Source organism: Syngnathoides biaculeatus, chromosome 9 (genome assembly GCF_019802595.1).
Source record: "Syngnathoides biaculeatus isolate LvHL_M chromosome 9, ASM1980259v1, whole genome shotgun sequence".
NCBI classification, from domain to species: domain Eukaryota; kingdom Metazoa; phylum Chordata; class Actinopteri; order Syngnathiformes; family Syngnathidae; genus Syngnathoides; species Syngnathoides biaculeatus.
Window position 1 is genome coordinate 22,512,959 of NC_084648.1, and position 21,332 is coordinate 22,534,290.

The 21,332-nt window shown below is 47.8% G+C and overlaps 1 protein-coding gene across 7 annotated transcripts in view; it reads left to right on the forward strand.

The window, feature by feature from the left end:
* LOC133506632 (general transcription factor II-I repeat domain-containing protein 2B-like) overlaps nt 1–21,332 on the forward strand; it is a 123,711-nt gene that overhangs the window by 50,912 nt on the left and 51,467 nt on the right. For 5 of the 7 annotated variants that reach the window (XR_009796550.1, XR_009796551.1, XR_009796553.1 and 2 more), the window contains one exon: nt 20,821–21,006. The exons of the other annotated variants lie outside the window; for them this stretch is intronic. The gene's annotated coding sequence lies outside the window, so the exon portion shown is untranslated. The remainder of the gene's footprint in view (nt 1–20,820; nt 21,007–21,332) is intronic. 7 annotated transcript variants of the gene reach the window in all.

Here is a 21,332-nt window from a genome sequence, read left to right on the forward strand (position 1 = left end):
AGCAGTTTCAATACTCTGGCAAGGTTTTCTATGTTCAGGCAGGCTGAAGAGCATGTGGTAACGAGTACTGATTGGAGACATAAGCGGCCGAGGAAGGTGCTGGAAAGAGAAGGAAGGGGAGAGAGCGAGAGAGAGAGGGAGAGAGCACAAAATGCCACCCTGGTTCCAATAGTAGAACTGCAGGCTCTTGACATTCCACTCATCAAAGACTCCTTTCCTTCTTTTCAAGTGGCAGAGAGACTAAAGCAGACATGTCCAAAGTCTGGCCCCCGGGCCAATTGCGGCCCGTGGACAAATTTTTACCGGCCCGCGGCCTCTATCATGAAATCAATAATATGCGGCCCGCCAGCACTGTTGACCACAGTATAAAATACATGTGTACAAAAAGCTATTTTTCATTTCACCAGAAGATGGCAGTAGCCCTGTGGCCGCACTCTGGCCGCCGTGACCCTTGACCTTGCGTGATCGTTTCAGCCCAGCCCATTTCTAACATGGCGTCTGTAAACAAAAAAAGGAAAGTTGACCGCGAGGGCCGCCGCTTCCAGGACAAGTGGAAATTTGAGTATTTTTTCACTGAAATACGAAACAACTGTGTCTGCCTAATTTGCCAAGAGACTGTGGCTGTTTTCAAGGAATTCAACATCGAGAGGCACTACCAGACGAAACATGCTAGCTACGACAAGCTAACTGGGAACAAACGCGGTGAAAAAGTGAAGCAACTGGAAGCTGTTTTAACGGCACAGCAAAGCTTTTTCACAAGAGTCCGTGAGTCAAATGAAAATGCCACAAAGGCAAGCTACGAAGTGGCAACGCTGATTGCAAAGCACTGCAAACCTTTCACTGAGGGTGAATTTATTAAAGACTGTGTAATGAAAATGGTTGAGAAAATTTGTCCCGCGAAGAAGCAAGAGTTTGCCAATATTTGCCTGGCTCGTAATACTGTGGTACGGAGAATTGAAGACGTTTCATTAGATATTAAGAGACAGTTAGAGGCAAAAGGAACTGAGTTTGACTTTTTCTCGTTAGCGTGCGATGAAAGCACGGATGCGTCCGACACCGCTCAGTTACTGATCTTTTTAAGAGGAGTGGACAATGACATGAACGTGAGTGAAGAGCTTCTGGACCTCCAGAGTCTGAAGGGCCAAACAAGAGGAACGGATTTAATTGTTTCTGTTTGTTCCACCGTAGATGACATGAAACTACAGTGGAATAAAGTCACCGGGATTATTACGGACGGCGCACCTGCCATGGCTGGCGAGCGGAGTGGATTATCAAGCCTTGTCTGTAACAAAGTCAGCGAAGAAGGAGGCAGCGCTATTAAACTCCACTGTATTATTCATCAAGAAGTTCTCTGTGCCAAATATATGAAATATGATAATGTTATGAAACCGGTGATAAAGACTATTAATTATATTCGCTCCAAAGCGCTGTGCCACCGCCAGTTTCAACAGTTTCTTCTCGACATCCAGGCTGAATACGGAGATGTTTTGTATCACACCGACGTAAGGTGGCTCAGTCGGGGGTCTGCGCTGCAGCGCTTCTTCTCTCTCAGGGAGGAAATTGGACAATTCTTGACTAAAAAGGGACAACCCATGCCACAATTAAATGATCCTGTTTGGCTGGCTGATTTGGGATTTTTAGTTGACATAACGCGACATCTGAATGCGCTGAACACAAGCCTTCAAGGGCAAAATGCAGTGGTAAGCCAACTGTATTCACACATCAAAGCCTTTCGGACCAAGCTGCTACTTTTCCAAAGACACATGTCACAGGCGCAGCCCAATACCGCACATTTCCCGTCGCTGCAGGAAATTGTGACCAGTTTCCCACAGATCAATATCAGTGCGCAAATGACAAAGTATGCAGCAGACATCTCATCTCTGGTTGAGGAGTTTCAGCAGCGCTTTCGGGACTTTGCAGCTATTGAAAAGGAGATCACGCTTTTTTCCTCTCCTTTCTCCGTGGACCCTGATGACGCTCCAGACCACCTGCAACTGGAGCTCATTGAGCTGCAGTGTGACGCCGAGCATCGCAGTCGGCACCAACAGCTCCCTCTTGTCAACTTCTACCGCCAGCTGGATGAAGGCAGGTTCCAAGCAATTCGGACATTTGCTAAGAAAATGCTGAGCTTGTTTGGCTCCACATACATGTGCGAGAAGACATTCTCCGTTATGAACATTAACAAGAGCCGCATGAGGACGAGACTGAGTGACTCTCACCTGCGTGACGTCTTGCGCATCAAAACCACTGCTCTTGAGCCAGACATGGACTACATACTGCAGTCAATATCCCAGTATCACCCTTCACATTAGTGCAGGCAAGACCTTTGTTAAGTCCTCTGAGTTGAATAAATTCTTAAATCTCAGTTAATTAATTTTTTTGTGATGGTCAAAATCACAGTTTGAATATGCAGTGATCATTGTTTTGTTTTCAGCACTTTTCCTACACTGAGCATATAATAGTGAATAATATGTAATGTTTCACATGAACTTAGATATCCTTTATAGTTTTCTTAATTTTTTGTGGTCTGTGTTTTCGGTAAAAACCTAAATGTAAAAAAAAATGTAAAAGTAAAAGTATGCCATTTGTAATTAAATTAAAAAAAATCCCAAAAAGTTAATTTGTATTTAATGTTAATGGTTCAAAGAATGTCAGGCTAAATAGTCGGCCCCCACACATTTTCACCTTACCAAATCTGGCCCTCTTTCCAAAAAGTTTGGACACCCCTGCATTAGAGGGACAGCCAAAGTTGGATATTTTGGAGACAAGGTTCGCGAGATCAGATTTCGAGGGTTTGGACAGAAATGATAGAGTGGTAGAAGGGTGCTGAGGATGGAGCTGCCAGGCAAAGGTGTGAGGGGAAGACCAAAGAGAAGGTTGATAAATGTTGTGAGGGAAGACATGAGGGCTCTTGGTGTTAGAGAGGAAGATGCAGGAAATAGGCTAAGATGGAGAAAGATCATACACTGTGGCGACCCCTAACGGGACAAGCCGAAAGGAAAAGAAGACGTTAGAGTTGTTGTAGACAATAATCAAAAAGTAAATTACAAAGATTTTCTCTTCAGATAACATATAGTTCCAGTAAGTACAAAATGTGAACTCTATCAGTCCCTCCCAATTTTTAAATGCTTCATGGTTCTGACTGAAACTCTAACATTTGAGCTAATGAAATTTGAGAGGAGATCAGGTTGCCAATACAATGTAATTTGGAGACATTACTATCTGCAGAAGATCCAATTATACATCCATTAACTGAAGAAAGATGAGTCATGCATTAACTTTTTTCCTGATTCAATCAATTTTCTGTACTGCTTATCCTCACTGGGTCCGTGGGTGTGTTGTCTATTCCAGCGATTTCCGGACAAGAGGTAGGGTATATACTGAACGGGCTGCCATCCAGTCGCAGCACAAATATAAACAAAAAAACATTCTCCCTCATATTCACACCTACAGGCAATTTAGTGTTTTCTATCAATCTACCAAACATGTTTTAGAGACGTCGGAGGAAAACAGAATACAAAAAGAAAACTCACATAGGCACAGAGGGAACATGCAAAATTTGAAAACTGGTCCTCAGAACTGTGAGTTAGACACTGTCACCAATGTTTCACCGTGGCACTATCAAGCAATATTAGATGTTAGTCAGTCTCAAGAAATTAAATGTTAAAAAGCAAGCAGCAGAGTGCAGTACAGGGTCACAGGCCATGGCCAAAATTTGGTTCCTTCTGCACCACCCCAAACAATATGTTTCTGATTATTCAAACATAAGCCAAAAAGACCAGATGGATTATTTCAAGAAGTTTTAACATTTCTTTTTCTGTACTCTGCGCTTGAGGGGAATTTTGCTTTTTTTTACGGCTTGTAAACAGATCACGCATGGGTACCGGGGTTAAGTGAAATCCATGTAGATTTTTTTTTCCTTTTATGTTATTTTGTTCATTATATATTTTTTTCATTTAGTACATTTTTTTTTGGTTACAGGCTGTTTATTATTTTTTTTTCTTGAACTGGTTGTCAGCCAATTGCAGGGCACATGGAGATAGAAAACAGTTGCACTCACAATCATACCGAAGGGCAATGTTGCCTCTAAGCTGTGCCATCGCGCATTTGCCACTTGTCGCTCACTTTCAGCGCAGAGTAAAACAGATCCAGCGCAGTGAACTATAGGTTGAAGTCTTTTTTTTTTTTTTTTTAAACATGGCAGCACTAAGAGCTGCTGCTGGGCCACACAGGGCCAGACCCTCTACTTCCTCGTTGACCTGACTCCGCCCCCCATTTTACAGCTTATTTGATCACAGCTAGAAGGAATCTAAAGGGAACCAAACAAAGGGATCTAACAAAAGAAAGAAAAAAACAAATAATTATAAAAAAGGGATGGCACGGTGGATCAGCTGGAAAGCATTGGCCTCAAAATTCTGAGGTCCTGGGTTCAATCCCAGCCCCGCCTGTGTGCAATTTGTATGTTCTCTCCGTGCATGCGTGGGTTTTCTCCAGGCTCGACAGTTTCCTTGCACGTCCCAAAAACATGCATTAATTGGAGACTCTAGATTGCCCCTGGGTGTGATTGTGAGTGAGACTGTCTCTGTGTGCCCTGCAATAGGGTGGCTACCAGTTCAGGATGTATCCCGCCTCCTTGCGATGATAGATGGAATAAGCTCCAGCACTCATGCGACCCTTGTGAGAATAACCGGCTCAGATAATAAATGGATGGATGGAAAATTCTGAAAGTATGAAGTGAAAAATTTATATTTGACCAAGCATCCCCCATCTGAGTGGGCTCTGTCTTTTTGTCCTTTCCTACCTTTTCATCTGCGCCACCCATGTGTGATGATAATCATCCATTCCCAACCTATTCACCACCACATGTTTTGCCACACTCAGATTTTTCATATTTTGCTGAGGACCTAAACTCATTTGACCCCCTGCTCGTTTCTGACCTTGGAAAAGATTTTGTTTATTCCCTCCCTCGTAATAGTCCAAGTCAATTTGTTTCACCTCCCCCTGTTTCCAGACCGCATGTGCCTAAGCCCAAGACCTCTTCCTCCGACCTTTCCTGGGGCACCCTTTTGGCCATTTATCCCGGGTGGTGGCCAGTGGAGGCATACAAGTAGAGTACAGCTTAAGGGCTTCTGCTAAACTGAGCAAAATCCGCGAGTCTGTTAACTCGTTCTATTTCACCCATTTCTCAGTTGACCTTCCCAAGTCCATGAGCACTTTTCCACTCTTGTATCAACTCCAACAAAGCCTCGACGTCAGCAGGCTGAAGAGGAACATGATGAACCACCGCTGCCCCTTGCTCATGTCTGTGTGGTGGAGAGTTCTACAGAAAACATGAATAAAATTGGCAAGAAAAGCATCCCATTTGATTTTATTGCCAAATTGAGCAAAATGTGTGCATATTGCTCTTAAAGGCTGTTTTTGGCTGTAAAAAAGTTACAAACATGGATATTTTGAAAACTAAAGCTTTCCGAATGGTTTCAAAGGCTTATAATTGTCACGTCCCATCGGAACGAGAGTAGGACCCAAATGCAGGAACTCGGAAGACGCAAGTTAGTTCAAGAAGAGACACATTTATTATATGCAGAGGTAGGGGATCCAGCAGGCAGTCCGGTGCAGCAGCCATAGTTGGGATGTCGGGCGAAGAGACCAGGTGAGCGGGCAGGCAGGAGTCGGTACACAGGCGAACAATCAAAGCAGGCAGAAGTAACGAAGGAGTCGGGCTTACAAGGTTGGTCGGAGAACGGACGAAGGTCGGTACACACAGGTTCGATCAGGGATACCGGAGCACACGAACGGGACATGAAGATCATACGAACTGGCGCCGGCCAGTTGTCATCGCGGTCATATAAATCCACAGCATAATCAGGCTGCATGAGGTGCAGGTGTGCACCTTCCAATCAGCGCGCCTGCGCGGACACCCGCACAGCTCGTGCTGGAGCGGCAGGATCATGACAATAATGTTGTGTGGTGGAGAGTTCTATAGAAAACGTGCATAAAAATTGACAGAAAAGCATCCTATTTGATTTTATAGCCAAGTTGAGGAAAATGTGCCATCATGCTCTGAAACGCTGTTTTTGGCTGTAAAAACGATACAAACATGAATATTTCCAAAACTAAAGCTTTCCGGATGGTTCCAAAAACCTGTAAAGTTGTGTGGTGGAGAGTTCGATAGAAAACATGCATGAAATTGTCAAAAAAATTATCCTATTTCATTTTATAGCCAAGTTGAGGAAAATGTGCCATCATGCTCTGAAAAGCTGTTTTTGGCTGTAAAAATGTTACAAACATGAATATTTCCTAATCTAAAGCTTTCCGGTTGGTTCCAAAGGCTTGTAATGTTGTGTGGTGGAGAGTTCTATAGAAAACATGCATAAAGCAAGATAGAAAAGCATCCTATTACTTTTTATAGCCGAGTTGAGGAAAATGTGCGCATCATGCTCTGATACGCTGTTTTTGGCCGTAAAAAAGTTACAAACATGAATATTTCCAAAACTAAAGCTTTCCGGTTGGTTCCAAAGGCCTGTAATGTTGTGTGATGGAGAGTTCTATAGAAAAGATGCATAAAATTGGCAAGAAAAGCATCCGATTTGATTTTCTAGCCAAGTTGAGGAAAATGTAACATCATGCTCTGAAACGTTGTGTTTGGCTGTAAAAAAGTAACTAACATGAATTTTTCACAAACTAAAGCTTTTCTGTTGGTTCCAAAGGCCTGTAATGTTGTGTGGTGGAGAGTTCTATAGAAAACATGCATAAGATTGGCAAGAAAAGCATCCTATTTGATTTTATAGCCAAGTTGAGGAAACTGTGCCATCGTGCTCTGAAACGCTGTTTTTGGTTGTAAAAAAAAGGTACAAACGTGAATATTTCCAAAACTAAAGCTTTTCTGTTGGTTTCAAAGGCCTGTAATGTTGTGTGGTGGTGAGTTCTATAGAAAACATGCATAAAATTGGCAAGAAAAGCATCCCATTTGATTTTATAGCCAAGTTGAGGAAAATGTGCCATCATGCTCTGAAATGCTGTTTTTGGCTGTAAAAAAAGTTACAAACATGAATATTTCCAAAACTAAAGCTTTTCTGCTGGTTCCAAAGGCTTGTAGTGTTTTGTGGTGGAGAGTTCTATCGAAAACATGCATAAAATTGCCAAGAAAAGCATCCCATTTGATTGAATAGCCAAGTTGAGGAAACTGTGCTATCATGCTCTGAGACGCTGTTTTTGGCTGTAAAAAAGTTACAAACATGAATATTTCCTAAACTAAAGCTTTCTGTTGGTTCCAATGGCCTGTAATGTTGTGTGGTGGAGAGTTCTATAGAAAACATGCATGAAATTGTCAAAAAAATCATCCTATTTCATTTTATAGCCAAGTTGAGGAAAATGTGCCATCATGCTCTGAAACGCTGTTTTTGGCTGTAAAAAGTTACAAACATGAATATTTCCAAAACTAAAGCTTTTCTCTTGGTTTCAAAGGCCTGTAATCTTGTGTGGTGGTGAGTTCTATAGAAAACATGCATAAAATTGGCAAGAAAAGCATCCCATTTGATTTTATAGCCAAGTTGAGGAAAATGTGCCATCATCCTCTGAAATGGTGTTTTTAGATGTAAAAAATTTACAAACATGAATATTTCCAAAACTAAAGCTTTCCGGTTGGTTCCAAAGGACTGTAATGTTGTGTGGTGGAGAGTTCTATACAAAACATGGATAAATTTGGCAAGAAAAGCATCCCATTTGATTTTATAGCCAAGTTGAGGAAAATATGCCATCATGCTCTGAAACGCTGTTTTTAGCTGTAAAAAAAGTTACAAACATGAATATTTCCAAAACTAAAGCTTTTTTGTATAAAACACTTTGGGCTTTCATTTTTTACCCTAAGCCTTATTGTTGAAACACTAAAAGGGAACGATTTTAAAAGTGAAAACATACAAGGAATCTCTGATTAAAAGCAATTAAAAGTTGCTTGTTCTGGTATTTCCATAAATTTTTGTTCTTCCTTTACATCAGCAGTTAGGAAGTACGGTACTTTTGCAATGTTTTCTGTTTTAACTCTTGGTTTTTGTCTTTCCTGCAATCTTCTATTCATGGTGTTTCGGAGTTTTGGCGTTGATTGTAAAACGGCCATGCCTGGTTCATGCACGTGCACTCTAAGTATGGAAGTCATGGTTGTCTTTCATCCATCCAGCACAACCAGTGCGGAAGTCATGGTTGTAATTCATCCAGCCAACACAACCAGTTTGGAAGTCATGGTTGCCTTTCATCAATCCAGCACAACCAGCGCTCTGGAAGCCCTTTTGGGTGGGTCTACCCATTGCATACCATGCCAGGTTCATGCCCGCGCACACTAAGTTTGGAAGTCATGGTTCTCATTCATCCATCCAGTACAACCAGTTCGCTGGAAGTCCGCTTGCGGGTGTCCATCACCCGCATTCCATTTCTGGTTCTTGCCCGTGTACCCTAAGTGGAGAAATCATTGTTGTCATTCATCCAGCCAGCACAACCAGTGTGGAATTCATGGTTGCCTTTCATCCATCCAGCACAACCATTCCAATCAACAATCCCGCTTTCGAGTGTCCTTCAGCCACATACCATGCCTGGTTTATGCACGTGCACCCTAGGTATGGAAGTTATGGTTGTCTTTCATCCATCCAGCGTGACCAGTGCGGAAATGACATATTTCATTCACCCAGCCCGCGCTACCAGTGGGCTGGAAGCCCGCATGCGGGTGTCTTTCAGCCAGATACCATCCCTGGTTCATGCCCGCGCACCCTAGGTATGGAAGTCATGGTTGTCATTCATCCATCCAGCACAACCAGTGTGGAATTCATGGTTGCCTTTCATCCAACCAGCACAGCCAATGTGGAAGTCATGGTGTTCTTTCATCCATTCATTACAACCATTGCGCTGCAAGCCCGCTTTCGGGTGTCCTTCAGCCGCATACCATGCCTGGTTCATGCACGTGCATCCTAGGTATGGAAGTCATGGTTGTCTTTCATCCATCCAGCACAACCAGTGTGCTGCAAGCCCGCTTCCGGGTGTCCTTCAGCCGCATACCATGCCTGGTTCATGCCCGCGCACCCCAAGTGTGGAAGTCATGGTTGTCATTCATCCAGCCAGCACAACGAGTGCACTGGAAGCCCGCTTATGGGTGTCCTTCACCCGCATAACATGCGTTGTTCATTCCTGTCACCCAAAGTGTGAAAGTCATGGTTGCCTTTCATCCATCCAGCACAACTGTTGCACGGCAAGCACGCTTGCGGGTGTCCTTCACCTGCATACCATGCCTGGTTCATGCCCGCGCACGCTAAGTTTTGAAGTCATGGTTGTCAATCATCCAGCCAGCACAACCAGTCCGCTGGAAGCCCGCTTGGGTGCATTCCCCCCCAGCATACCATGACTGATTCATGCCCGTGCACCCTAAGTGTGGTAGTCATGGTTGTCATTCATCCAGCCACCACAACCAGTGTGGAAGTCATGGTGGTCATTCAACCAGCCAGCACAACCAGTGCGGAAGTCACGGTTGTCATTCATCCAGGCAACACAATTATTGCGCTGTAAGCCCGCTTGTGGGTGTCCTTCACCCGCATAGCATGCGTTGTTCATGCCTTTGCGCCCAAAGTGTGGAATTTATGGTTGCTTTTCATCCAGCCAGCACAACCACTGTGCTGCAAGCCCGCTTTCGGGTGTCCTTCAGCCGCATACCATGCCTGGTTCATGCACGAGCACCCAAAGTATGGTATTCATGGCTGTCTTTTATCCAGCCAGCACAACCAGTGCGCTGCAAGCCCGCTTTCGGATGTCCTTCAGCCGCATACCATGCCTGGTTCATGCCCGCGCAACCCAAGTGTGGAAGTCATGGTTGTCATTCATCCAAGCAGCACAACCATTTCTTTGGAAGCCCGCTTGGGTGCGTTCCCTCCCCCCCAGCATACCATGCCTGGTTCGTGCCCCCGCACCCTAAGTGTGGAAATCATGTTTTCCTTTCATCCAGCCAGCACAAGCAGTGCGGAAGTCATGGTTGTCATTCATCCAGGCAACGCAACTATTGCGCTGAAAGCCCGCTTGGGGGTGTCCTTCACCCGCATACCATGCCTGGTTCATGTCCGTGCACCCTAAGTGTGGAAGTCATGGTTGCCTTTCATCCATCCAGCATAACCAGTGCACTGGAAGCCCTCTTGGGTGCGTCTTCCCATCGCATACCGTGCTTGGTTCATGCCCGCGCACACTAAGTTTGGAAGTCATGGTTGTCATTCATCCAGCCAGCACAACCAGTGCGCTCGAATCCCGCTTGGGTGCATTCCCCCCCAATATACCATGCCTGGTTCATGCCCGTGCACGCTAAGTTTGGAAGTCATGGTTGTCATTCATCCAGGCAGCAAAACCAGTGCGCTGGAAGCCCGCATGGGTGCGCCCCCCCACCCCCAGCATACCATGCCTGGTCAATGCCCGCGCAACCTAAGTGTGGAAGTTATGGTTGCCTTTCATCCATCCAGCACAACCAGTGCGCTGGAAGCGCTCTTGGGTGCGTCTTCCCATCGCATTCCATGCCTGGCTCATGCCCGCGCAGGCTAAGTTTGGAAGTCATTTTTGTCATTCATCAAGCCAGCACAACAAGTGCACTGGAAGCCCGCTTGGGTGTGTGTCCACCCCCCCATTATACAATGCCTGGTTCATGCCCGCGTACCCTAAGTGTGGATGTCATGGTTGCCTCTCATCCAGCCAGCATAACCAGTGCGGGAGTCACGGTTGTCATTCATCCAGGAAACACAACTATTGCGCTGGAAGCCTGCTTGTGGAAGTCCTTCAAACGGATACCATGCCTGGTTCATACCCGCGCTCCCTCAGTGTGGAAGTCATGGTTGTCATTTATCCATCCAGCACAACCAGTGCGGAAGTCACGGTTGTCAATCATTCAGCCACCACTACCTGCGCGCTGCAAGCCCGCTTGCGGGTGTCCTTCTTCCGCGTAACATGCGTTGTTCATGCCCGTGTGCTCTAAGTGTGGAAGTCATGGTAGTCATTCAACTAGTGCCTTGGAAGCCCGCTTGGGTGCGTTCCCCCCTGCAAACTATGCCTGGTTCATGCCCGCACACCCTCAGTGTTGAAGTCATGGTTGCCTTTCATCCATCCAGCACAACCATTGCGCTGCAAGCCTCCTTGCGGGTGTCCTTCACCCGCTTGCGGGTGTCCTCCACCCGCATACCATGCCTGGTTCATGCCTGCGCACCCTAAGTGTGGAAGTCATGGTTGTCATTCATCCAACTGGAACAACCAGTGCGGAAGTCACATATTTCACTCACCTAGCCAGCGCTACCAGTGGGTTGGAAGCCCGCATGCTGGTGTCCTTCAACCGCATACCATGTCTGGTTCATGCCCGCCCACCCTAAGTGTGGAAGTCATGGTTGCCTTTCATCCATCCAGCACAACCAGTGTGCTAGAAGCCCTCTTGGGTGCGTCTTCCCATCGCATACCATGCCTGGTTCATTCCCACGCACGCTAAGTTTGGAAGTCATGGTTGTCATTCATCCAGACAGCACAACCAGTGCGCTGGAAGCCCGCTTGGGTGCGTTCCCCACCCCAGCATACCATGCCTGGTCCATGCCCGCGCACCCTAAAAGTGGAAGTCATGGTTGCTTTTCATCTAGCCTGCACAACCAGTGCGGAAGTCACGGTTGTCATTGATCCAGGCAACACAACTATTGCGCTGGAAGCCTGCTTGGGGAAGTCCTTCAAACAGATACCATGCCTGGTTCGTGCCCGCGCTCCCAAAGTGTGGAAGTCATTGTTGTCATTCATCCATCCAGCACAACCAGTGCGGAAGTCACAGTTGTCATTCATCCAGCCACCACTACCTGTGCGCTGCAAGCCCTCTTGCGGGTGTCCTTCTTCCGTGCAACATGCGTTGTTCATGCCCGTGTGCTCTCAGTGTGGAAGTCATGGTAGTCATTCAACGAGTACGCTGGAAGCCCGCTTGGGTGCGTTCCCCCCTGCATACCATGCCTGGTTCATGCCCGCACACCCTAAGTGTGTAAGTCATGGTTGTCATTCATCCAGCCAGCACAACCAGTGCGCTCGAAGCCCGCTTGGGTGCGTTCCCCCCCCAGCATACCCTCCCTGTTTCATTCCCGCACACCCTAAGTGTTGAAGTTATGGTTGCCTTTCATCCATCCAGCACAACCATTGCGCTGCAACCCTGCTTGCGGGTGTCCTTCATCCGCATACGATGCCTGGTTAATACCCGCGCACTCCAAGTGTGGAAGTCATGGTTGTCATTTATCCAGCCAGCACAGCCAAAGTGGAAGTCATTGTTGCCTTTCATCTATCCATTACGACCATTGCGCTGCAAGCCCGCTTTCGGGTGTCCTTCAGCCGCATACCATGCCTGGTTCATGCACGTGCACCCTAAGTATGGTAGTCATGGTTGTCTTTCATCCAGCCAGCACAACCAGTGCGCTGCGAGCCCGCTTTCGGGTGTCCTTCAGCCGCATACCATGGCTGGTTCATGTCCGTGCACACTAAGTGTGGAAGTCATGGTTGCCTTTCATTCATCTAGCACAACCATTGCGCTGGAAGCCCTCTTGGGTGCGTATTCCCATCGCATAACATACCTGGTTCATGCCCGCGCACGCTAAATTTGGAAGTCATGGTTGTCATTCATCCAGCAATGCAGCCCTATGGGGGCACAAACCAGTGCAATCTGTAGGCCGGTCCCAAGCCCGGATAAATGCAGAGGGTTGCGTCAGGAAGGGCATCCGGCGTAAAAACTGTGCCAAACAAATATGAGCGTTCATCTAAAGAATCCCATACCGGATCGGTCGTGGCCCGGGTTAACAACGCCCGCCCCGGCACTGCTAACCTGCAGGGCGTCGGTGGAAATTCAGCTACTGTGGGTCGAAGACAAAGAAGAGGAGGAAACCGGATCCAGCGTCAGAAGAAAAAGAGGAATGCACAGAGCCTACAACTGAGTGTAGGGACTTTGAATGTTGGGACTATGACAGGAAAAGCTCAGGAGTTGGTTGACATGATGATTAGGAGAAAGGTTGATATTCTGTGCATCCAAGAGAGCAGGTCGAAAGGTAGTAAGGCTAGAAGTTTGGGAGCAGGGTTTAAATTATTCTACCACGGAGTAGATGGGAAGAGAAATGGAGTAGGGGTTATTTTAAAGGAAGAGCTGGCTAAGAATGTCTTGGAGGTGAAAAGAGCATCAGATCGAGTGATGAGACTAAAATTTGAAATTGACGGTGTTATGTATAATGTGGTTAGCGGCTATGCACCACATGTAGGATGTGACCTAGAGTTGAAAGAGAAATTCTGGAAGGAACTAGATGAAGTAGTTCTGAGCATCCCAGACAGCGAGAGAGTTGTGATTGGTGCAGATTGTAATGGACATATTGGTAAAGGAAACAGGGGCGATGAAGAAGTGATGGGTAAGTACGGCATCCAGGAAAGGAACTTTGAAGGGCAGATGGTGGTGGACTTTGCAAAAAGGATGGAGATGGCTGTAGTGAACACTTGTTTCCAAAAGAGGGAGGAACATATAGTGACCTACAAGAGCGGCGGTAGAACCACGCAGGTAGATTATATTTTGTGCAGACGATGTAATCTGAAGGAGGTACTGACTGTAAAGTAGTGGTAGGGGAGAGTGTAGCTCAACAGCATAGGATGGTAGTATGTAGGATGATTCTGATGGTGGGTAGGAAGATTAAGAAGACAAAGGTAGAGCAGAGAACCATGTGGTGGAAGCTGAGAAAGGAAGAATGTTGTGCGGCCTTCCAGAAAGAGGTGAGACAGCCTCTCGATGGACAACCGAAGCTCCCGGAAGACTGGACGACGACAGCCAAGGTGATCAGAGAGACAGGCAGGAGAGTACTTGGTGTGTCATCTGGTAGGAAAGGGGAGAAGGAGACTTGGTGCTGGAACCCCATAATACAGCGAGTCATACAAGGAAAGAGATTAACGAAGAAGAAGTGGGATACTGAGAGGACTGAGGAGAGGCGAAAGGAGTACATCTAGATGCGACGTAGGGCAAAGGTAGAGGTGGCAAAGGCTAAACAAGAGGCATATGAAGACATGTACACCGAAAGAAGGAGAAAAGGATCTCTACAGGTTGGCCAGACAGAGGGATAGAGATGGGAAGGATGTGCAGCAGGTCAGGGTGATTAAGGATAGAGATGGAAATGTGTTGACTGGTGCCGGTAGTGTACTAAATAGATGGAAAGAATACTTTGAGAAGTTGATGAATGAAGAAAATGAGAGAGAAGGACCAGGAAGTGGAAATGATTACTAAGGGGGAAGTCAGAAAGGCACTACAAAGGATGAACAATGGGAAGGCAGTTGGTCCTGATGACATACCGGTAGAGGTATGGAAGCAATTTGGAGAGATGGCTGTGGAGTTTTTGACCAACTTATTCAACAGAATACGAGCGGGCGAAAAGATGCCTGAAGAATGGAGGAAAAGTGTTCGAGTTCCCATTTTTAAGAACAAAGGGGATGTTCAGAGCTGTGGGAACTATAGAGGAATAAAGTTGATGAGCCACACGATGAAGTTATGGGAAAGAGTAGTGGAGGCTAGACTCAGGACAGAAGTAAGTATCTGCGAGCAACAGTATGGTTTCATGCCTAGAAAGAGTACCACAGATGCATTATTTGCCTTGAGGATGCTCGTGGAAAAGTACAGAGAAGGTCAGAAGGAGCTACATTGTGTCTTTGTGGATCTAGAGTAAGCCTATGACAGAGTACCAAGAGAGGAACTGTGGTACTGCATGCGTAAGTCTGGTGTGGCAGAGAAGTATGTTAAAATAGTACAGGACATGTATGATGGCAGCAGAACAATGGTGAGGTGTGCCTTAGGTGTGACAGAGGAATTTTAGGTGGAGGTGGGACTGCATCAGGGATCAGCTCTGAGCCCCTTCCTGTTTGCAGTGGTAATGGATAGGCTGACAGATGAGGTTAGACTGGAATCCCCTTGGACCATGATGTTCGCAGATGATATTGTCATATGCAGTGAAAGCAGGGAGCATGCAGAGGAACAATTGGAAAGATGGAGACATGCACTGGAAAGGAGAGGAATGAAGATTAGCCGAAGTAAAACAGAATATATGTGCGTGAATGAGAAAAGTGGAGGGGGAAGAGTGAGGCTACAGGGATTAGAGATAGCGAGGGTGGACGACTTCAAATACTTGGGGTCAACAATACAGAGCAATGGAGAGTGTGGTCAGGAAGTGAAGAAACGGGTCCAAGCAGGTTGGAACAGCTGGCGAAAGGTGTCTGGTGTGTTATGTGACAGAAAAGTGTCTGCTAGGATGAAGGGCAAATTATACAAAACAGTGGTGAGGCCGGCCATGATGTACGGATTAGAGACAGTGGCACTGAAGAAACAACAGGAATCTGAACTGGAGATGGCAGAAATGAAGATGTTGAGGTTCTCGCTCGGAGTGACCAGGTTGGATAGGATTAGAAATGAGCTCATTAGAGGGACAGCCAAAGCTGGATGTTTTGGAGACAAGATTCGAGAGAGCAGACTTAGATGGTTTGGACATGTTCAGAGGCGAGAGAGTGAGTATATTGGTAGAAGGATGCTGAGGATGGAGCTCCCAGGCAAAAGAGCGAAAGGAAGACCAAAGAGAAGGTTTATGGATGTGGTGAGGGAAGACATGAGGGAAGTTGGGGTTAGAGAGGAAGATGCAGGAGATAGGCTAAGATGGCAAAAGATGACACGCTGTGGCGACCCCTAACGGGACAAGCCGAAAGGAAAAGAAGAAGAAGAAGAAGGTTGTCATTCATCCAGCCAGCACAACCAGTGCGCTGGAAGCCCGCTTGGGTGTGTTCCCCCCCCCAGCATACCATGCCTGGTTCATGCCCCTACCCGAAGTGTGGAAGTCATGGTTGCCTTTCATCCATCCAGCAAAACCAGTGCACTGGAAGCCCTCTTGGGTGCGTCTTCCCAGCGCATACCATGCCTGGTTCATGCCCGCGCACGCTAAGTTTGGAAGTCATGGTTGTCATTCATCCATTCAGCACAACCAGTGCACTGGAAGCCCGATTGAGTGTGTTCCTCCCCCCCCCAGCATACCATGCCTGGTTCATGCCCGCGCACCACTCAGTGTAGAAGTCATGGTTGCCTTTCATCCATCCAGCACAACCAGTGCGCTGGAAGCCCTCTTGGGTGGGTCTTCCCATCGGATACCAAGCCTGGTTCATGCCTGCACTCCCTAAGTGTGGAAGTCATGGTTGTCATTCATCCATCCAGCACAACCAGTGCGGAAGTCACGGCTGTCATTAATCCAGCCAGCACAAACAGCGCGCTGCAAGCACGCTTGCGGGTGTCCTTCAACCGCATAACATGCGTTGTTCATGCCTTTGCGCCCTAAGTGTGGGAGTCATGGTTGTCATTTATCCAGCCAGCACAACCAGTGTGGAAGTCCTGGTTGCCATTCATCCATCCTGCACAACCGTTGCCATGCAAGCCCCCTTGCGGGTTTCCTTCACCCGCATAACATGCGTGGTTCATGTCCGTGCACCATAAGTGTGGAAGTCATGGTTGTCATTTAACCAGCCAGAATAACCAGTCTGGAAGTCAGGGTTGCCTTTCATCCATTCAGCACAACCGTTGCGCTGCAAGCCCGCTTGTGGGTGTCCTTCATCCGCATACCATGCCTGGTTCATGTCCGTGCACTCAAAGGGTTTAAGTCATGGCTGCTTTTTATCCATCCAGCACAACCAGCATGCTGGAAGCCCTCTTGCGTGCGTTTTCCCATCGGATACCATGCCTGGTTCATGCCCGCGCACCCTAAGTTTGGAAGTCATGGTTCTCATTCATCCATCCAGCACAACCAGTGCGGAAGTCACGGTTGTCATTCATCCAGCCACCACAACCTGCGCGCTGCAAGCCCGCTTGCGGGTGTCCTTCTTCCGCGTAACATGCGTGGTTCATGCCCATGTGCCCTAAGTGTGGAAGTCATGGTTGTCATTCAACTAGTGCGCTGGAAGCCCGCTTGGGTGCGTTCCCCCCCTGCATACCATCACTGGTTCATGCCCGCACACCCTAAGTGTGGAAGTCATGGTTGCCTTTCATCCATCCAGCACAACCATTGCGCTGCAAGCCTGCTTGCGGGTGTCCTTCGCCCGCTTACGGTTGTCCTTCACCCGCATACCATGCCTGGTTCATGCCTGCGCATCCTAAGTGTGGAAGTCATGGTTGCCTTTCATTCATCCAGCACAACCAGTGCGGTGGAAGCCCGCTTGCAGGTGTCCTTCACCCGCATAACTTGCGTTGTTCATAAGCGTATGCCCAAAGTGTGGAAGTCATGGTTGTCATTCATCCATCCAGTCATGGTTGTCATTCATCCATCCAGCGTAACCAGTTCGGAAGTCACATATTTCATTCACCCAGCCGGCGCTATCAGTGGGCTGGAAGCCCGCATGCGGGTGTCCTTCACCCGGATACCATTCCTGGTTCATGTCCGCGCACCCTAAGTTTGGAAGTCATGGTTGCCTTTCATTCATCCAGCACAACCAGTGCGCTGGAAGCTCGCTTGCGGGTGTCCTTCACCCGCATAACATGCGGTGTTCATAAGCATGCGCCCAAAGTGTGGAAGTCATGGTTGTCATTCATCCATCCAGTCATGTTTGTCATTCATCCATCTAGCGCAACCAGTGCGGAAGTCACGGTTGTCATTCATCCAGCCAGCACAGCCAGTGTGGAAGTCATGGTGGTCTTTCATCCATCCATTACAACCATTGCGCTGCAAGCGCGCATTCGGGTGTCCTTCACCCGCATAACATGCCTGGTTCATGCCCGCGCACCCTAAGTGTTGAAGTCATGGCTGCCTTTTATCCATCCAGCACAACCATTAAGCTGGAAGGCCTCTTGGGTGCGTCTTCCCATCGGATACAATGCCTGGTTCCTGCCTGCGCACCCTAAGTTTGGAAGTCATGGTTCTCATTCATCCAGCCAGCACAACCAGTTCTTTGGAAGCCCGCTTGGGTGCATCCCCCCATCCCCCCCAGCATACCATTTCTGGTTCATGCCCGCGCACCCTAAGTGAGGAAGTCATGGTTTCCTTTCATCCAGCCAGCACAAGCAGTGCGGAAGTCACGGTTGTCATTCATCCAGGCAACACAACCAGTGCGCTGCAAGCCCGCTTTCGGGTGTCCTTCAGCCGCATACCATGCCTGGTTCATGCCCGCGCACCCCAAGTGTGGAAATCATGGTTGTCATTCATCTAACTAGAACAACCAGTGCGGAAGTCACATATTTCATTCACCCAGCCCGCGCTACCAGTGGGTTGGAAGCCCGCTTGCAGGTGTCCTTTACCTGCATAACATGCGTTGTTCATAAGCGTGCGCCCAAAGTGTGCAAGTCTTGGTTGTCATTCATCCATCCAGTCATGGGTGTCATTCATCCATCCAGCGTAACCAGTGCTGAAGTCACATATTTCATTCACCCAGCCCGCGCTACCAGTGGGCTGGAAGCCCGCATGCAGGTGTCCTTCACCCGTATACCATGCCTGCTTCATGCCTGCGCACCCTAAGTTTGGAAGTCATGGTTGCCTTTCATTCATCCAATAAAACCAGTGGGCTGGAAGCCCGCATGCAGGTGTCCTTCACCCGCATACCATGCCTGGTTCATGCCCACGCACCCTAAGTGTCGAATTCATGGTTGTCATTCATCCAGCCAGCACAACTAGTGTGGAATTCATGGTGGCCTTTCATCCATCCAGCACAACCATTGCGCTGTAATCGCGCATGCGGGTGTCCTTCAGCCGCATACCATGCCTGGTTCATGACCGCGCACCCTAAATTATGGAAGTCATGGTTGTCATTCATCCAGCCAGCACAACCAGTACGCAGGAAGCCCACTTGCGGGTGTCCTTCACCCGCATACCATACCTGGTTAATGCCCGCGCACCCTAAGTGTGGAAGTCATGGTTGTCATTTAACCAGCAGAACAACCAGTCTGGAAGTCATGGTTGTCTGTCATCCATTCAGCACAACCGTTGCGCTGCAAGCCCGCTTGTGGGTGTCCTTCATCCGCATACCATGCCTGGTTCATGTCCGTGCACTCAAAGGGTTTAAGTCATGGCTGCCTTTTTATCCATCCAGCACAACCAGCATGCTGGAAGCCCTCTTGGGCGCGTCTTCCCATCGGATTCCATGCCTGGTTAATGCCCGCGCACCCTAAGTTTGGAAGTCATGGTTCTCATTCATCCAACCAGCACAACCAGTTCTTTGGAAGCCCTCTTGGGTAACATGCGTTGTTCATAAGCGTGCGCCCAAAGTGTGGAAGTCATGGTTGTCATTCATCCATCCAGTCATGGTTGTCATTCATCCATCCAGTCATGGTAGCCTTCCATCCATCCAGCACAACTAGTAAGCTGGAAGCCCTCTTGGGTGCGTATTCCCATCGCATACCATGCCTAGTTCATGCCCACGCTCCCTAAGTGTGTAAGTCATGGTTGTCTTTCATCCAGCCACTATAACCATTGCTCTGCACGCCTGCTTGCGGGTGTCCATCACCCGCATACCATGCCTGGTTCATGCCTGTGCACCCTAAGTGTGGAAGTCATGGTTGTCATTCATCCATCCAGCACAACCAGTGCGGAAGTCACGGTTATCATTCATCCAGCCACAACAACCTGCGCGCTGCAAGCCCGCTTGCGGGTGTCCTTCTTTCGTGTAACATGCGTTGCTCATGCCCATGTGCCCTAAGTGTGGAAGTCATGGTTGTCATTCAACTATTGCGCTGGAAGCCCGCTTGGGTGCGTTCCCCCCTGCATACCATCACTGGTTCATGCCTGCACACCCTAAGTGTGGAAGTCATGGTTGCCTTTCATCCATCCAGCACAACCATTGCGCTGCAAGCCTGCTTGCGGGTGTCCTTCGCCCGCTTACGGGTGTCCTTTAACCGCATACCATGCCTGGTTCATGCCTGCGCACCCTAAGTGTGGAAGTCATGGTTGCCTTTCATTCATCCAACACAACCAGTGCGCTGGAAGCCCGCTTGCAGGTGTCCTTCACCCGCATAACATGCGTTGTTCATAAGCGTGCGCCCAAAGTGTGGAAGTCATGGTTGTCATTCATCCATCCAGTCATAGTTGTCATTCATCCATCCAGCGTATCCAGTGCGGAAGTCTCATATTTCATTCACCCAGCCGGTGCTATCAGTGGGCTGGATGCCCGCATGCGGGTGTCCTTCACCCGGATACCATGCCTGGTTCATGCCCGCTAAAGGAATATAAGAGTTTGAGCTCAAAGTAGTTCATTAGATGTTGCTACATCCTGTGTATGAAAGTGTGAGACTGTAAAGTGCTAAGCGTGTGACTGGTGGAACGAAACAGGGTATGTGGTGCAAAAATGGAATGTTTTAGAACAGACGGTGCTATCTGCAAGGAGGATGCGGGGACAGGAGGACTTGGAGGCAGTTGGTGGAAAAACTACTGTCAGGAAACCACCAGGAGGAGCCAGCACGCGTTTCTGCAGGGGAGGAGTCGTGCCAACATCCGACGGACCAAAGGAGACCAATGAGAGAGCGCCAAGGATACCTGCAGGAGACACAGAACCAATAGTGATTCAGTGTATTGTACTTTAAATTGTTCTGGGAAACTCGGATGTAGAGTACGTCGGCTGAGGGAACAGAGATGTACAGGGTTGTAATGAGAGGGACCCGAGACCCAGGTGTTTGTTGAAGGAATAAATTCACTCGTGTGTGAAAATGCTGGCTTCCTGATACCTTTCTATTGCAGAACGAGCGCACGTATTGTTGGATGAGTGGTAGTTGGGTAAGGTCTCAAATTGGAGTCAGATTACTAACTCAAGTTTATGATGATTTAGAAATAAAATATCCAACAATATGGTGACCCCGACGTGATGCAAGAGAGGTAAAAGAAGTCCGGGACTTCGAGAAAAACCACAAGAGTCTGGGACTCGGGTCAGGGACCCACGTCCACACCAGGTGACGACCTGACAAAGGAGCCACATGTCCGACCGTCTTTCTTCTTGGGCCCACAGTGAAACAAGGTAAGCAGACTCCTTTTCAAATTCTGCACATTGGCAACGTTAAATTATAAGAGGAAGGAGGAGCGGAACGGTGTAAAAGTGTAATAGTGTGGACATTAGTAGGGTATAAAATCTGGGATTTAACTACTAGAATAGTTTGGAACTATTCGTGGTTATGATACGGTTTAAAATCTGGGATTTACGTATCAGTGTGGAAGTGGTGTGAATGTGAGTGTGAAAACTAACATTGTTCTGCGTAAAAAGTGGTTGGGACACGCGCGGGTGGATTTCAGGATGCGAACGGACTGAAGTCTGGTCAGAGATTAATGGTAATTACGCTAAACTGG